Source organism: Notechis scutatus, chromosome Z, assembly GCF_049901735.1.
Source record: "Notechis scutatus isolate UNSWTSFEM ecotype Mainland chromosome Z, rNotScu1.2, whole genome shotgun sequence".
NCBI classification, from domain to species: Eukaryota; Metazoa; Chordata; class Lepidosauria; order Squamata; family Elapidae; genus Notechis; species Notechis scutatus.
This window is the reverse complement of record NC_142025.1, coordinates 105,364,253-105,367,693: the sequence shown is the minus strand read 5'-3', so window position 1 is coordinate 105,367,693 and position 3,441 is coordinate 105,364,253. Positions and strand designations below refer to the sequence as shown.

Genomic DNA, 3,441 nt, shown 5'->3' with positions numbered 1-3,441 from the left:
TAGATATGACTATTTTTGCCCCATACATTCAGCGCCATCATAGCGTTCCCACAATATGGCTACATGGTCAGTCCGGGAACTATTATACAAGCAGCAATGTGTTTCCACAGAGATCATAATTTTACTGTGAATCCACCAGACTTCTTTAATCAAATCAAGATAAGACATCTTATTTACCCTTTGGAAAAATAGCTGCTTCTGTGTAATGTTTGTGGAAAAGAAAGTTAAAGAAAACCAAAGTTTTTAACCAAATGGGAACCCAATTGGCATTTCATTAAAAATTCAATCAAACTAAATTTCAGTGATGCATTCTTTTAACAATATATAATTTAGCAGCTGCTTTTCCAAAAGCCTCTTTTACCTCCTTGTTTCTTAGGCTGTATATCAAGGGATTTAATAAAGGTGTCAGGACCGTATAAAACAGAGACAAGACTTTGTTGATTTCTCGAAGTCCATCTGTTTTAGGCAAAATGTAGACAATCATTATTGAACCATAGAAAAAGGACACCACAATGAGGTGTGATGAACAGGTTGAGAATGCCTTTTGCCTTCCATTGGTGGATGGGATTCTCACAACAGTAGAAATTATATGAACATAGGATGCAAAGGTCAACAAAAAAGGTGGCAAAGAACATGCAGCAGCTAACAATGCAGTTAAAATTTCAATCACATGTGTATTGTTGCATGCAAGATTTAATATTGGATTAAAATCACAAAAGAAATGATTTATTTCAATGGGGCCACAGAATTCTAACTGGTACATTAGATATATAGTTATGTTAATAGCCAATGAGCCACTTATCCAGGATCCGACCACAAGCTTCAGACAAACTCTGCCATTCATAATGGCTTTGTAAAGTAGTGGATTACAGATTGCTACATATCTATCATAAGACATTGCTGCTAGAAGGTAACATTCAGAGGCTGCCAAGAAACCAAAAAAGTAGTATTGTATCATGCAGCCAATCACAGAAATAGCTATTGGACCCTCATATAAAAGGTTAATCAATGTTATTGGAAGAATATTAGAGCTGTAGCATGTCTCAAGACAGGACAAATTACATAGGAAGAAGTACATAGGAGTGTGAAGATGATAATCACTAACGATCAGAACAATGATAAGGATATTCCCAACCATGGTCATAATATAGACCATCAGTAAGAGGAGAAAAAGAAGAAACTGCAGGTCACCCAAATCTCCAAATCCCAGCAAAAGAAATTTGGTAATAGTTTGATTTTGTTCTTCACCTTTGGCCATTGTTACAAAATGATACCTGCAAAAATGACATACAATACATAAGAATTGAAATTGTCAATGAAACTTTGCCATTTCTCTGAAAGAGCATTACATTTATTTAAAGTAAGTTCAACTTTCATGCAACTAGAAGTGGGCTATGATGGCAATCAATTCTTATCTTGTGATAATTAAATACCAGGTTTTACATCAAGTCCAGGAACTATCAACAATGCAGTGTTGTGTGAAAATGGTAGCTAGGTTATGTAAACTGGCATTCATATATTTCATTAGTGTAAACTCCATTGAATGCAGTATAACTTACTAGGAAGTTATACATATTGTACTATAAATGCATTATTTATGTGCTTGATGACAGAACTTAATTTCATAGTTTAGCTATCGCCCTTTTTTCCCTTTTTCCCCAAACACATTAACTGAGAGAAGGATTTTAGGTTACCTAAACTTCATCCAAACTAAAAAAATAATAACTAATTCTTCATTAACTGCCCAACTGATTAAAATGAAGTTTTATTTCAACTATTCTAATTTAGATCCAAACATTTTATCTAAAACTAAAGAAATTTTGCCATGCTTATTTATACTGCAAGTCAGTTGGAATACTTGCTGTAAAATTGTTTGAATCCTGACCTATAATAATGCAAACAAGTATATGTTTCCATTTCTTTCTCTCTTTCATGTAACACAGACATGACAGCAGGGGTAAATAGACTGTACTTTTAGAATTAGATATTGCTACTTCAATTTTTATTTTTATATTACATTTAATATACTCTTGGAAATCCAGTTTAAAATATTTTCACTTTTCCAGATTATAAATTAATTAGCAAAGATCCTATTTTTAGAGAAAAAGGTGTAGTAACAAGGTTGACAATCATAGTACAAGTGCTTATTTTCTTATCATGTTCAGTATATACTTTTCATACTGCTCAGTATATATAAGACTAATAGCTTGAGTTGTTTAAAATTTGGACAGTTATTCCAATTATAAGGTGTTTAAAATGCAATATTTAAAATTAATATAAATTTTTAAATGTTTGGAGGAATTTTAACTCCTTGATGTGCTGGCATAATAAAATATCTAAAACAGAACTTAGGAGGAATTGAAACAATGTGTAGAGGGTTGCTTCTTTATTTGCAACTTGGGGTGCAAATTTATGTAATCTTAATTCTTTAATATCCAGAATGATTTCAGAATTTTTCCATTTATTAAGTTATTCCCAGTTATTAAGAAAAGTAATTATTGGGTATTTGGCAGAAAAAGTACCTACAAAACAGTTCCTTGTTCAATCTTTGGCAAGCTGGGGTACAGTAGAAGAACAGAAGAAACACTGAACCAACCACTGAAAAACAATTCTAAATAAGAGCTAACAGACTATAACTACAACTTTTTCTGATTTCCCTTGAATTTAAGTTTTTTTATTTTGGGAATACCTTTTTTTCCCCAAGCTCACAGTTCTATGACATTCAAATTCTGAGATGTACTTTTGAAAAAATAGTACATTTTATCATTCTTGAAAGAACAACTTCCTTGTTGAAAGTTGGACCTTTGGTTCTTGAAATTTTTCTCAATAGCAGAGTACCTCTGTTTATTGTAATGTAATCTATAAGAAAGATCATATGTGTAGTAATAGGAACACCTCTACCTGAGAGGGAATAGTGCAAAAGAAAGATATTTAGTTGTGTAACATATTTCCAGGGTCTCATGAATGTAAAAAGTACTATTCTCAGAGTCCCAGTAATATCTACATGTCTATGTTGGCTGTGGTCATCTGAAAATCTTAAATAAGTAAACCATGGTTGGTCTCTGACCATCAATATAGATCAAATTAAAAACCAAATATTACAGAGTTAGGTCTTTACAGTCAGTCTGCTTGCATCTGATCCTGTTGAACAAATTATTATCTGATGTATATGAATAAGTATAAATAAATATGTTCAGAATGACCATACTAGTATTTTTGTTGGTTTACCTGAAAATAAACACTTGATTAACCTGAAGTTGACATATGGAGACATCTATGCAGTTCTCTTGTCAGCAATATAGTTGTCATTGCTATTTCCTTGGATTTTATTTTTTTAATTTTCAGTCTAGTCTTCAGTCCTGGATTTTCCTAAACATTTCTAATGTAATTAGCAATCAGGCTTTATAAGTCTGCTCAATCTCTCAACCTAGTTGAGTGCTT

The 3,441-nt window shown here is 32.2% G+C and overlaps 1 pseudogene; it reads right to left on the bottom strand.

Annotated features, from left to right (window-relative positions):
- Positions 1-286: 286 nt before the first annotated feature.
- LOC113424403 (olfactory receptor 11A1-like) lies at positions 287-1,258 on the bottom strand (annotated as a pseudogene).
- Positions 1,259-3,441: the final 2,183 nt, after the last annotated feature.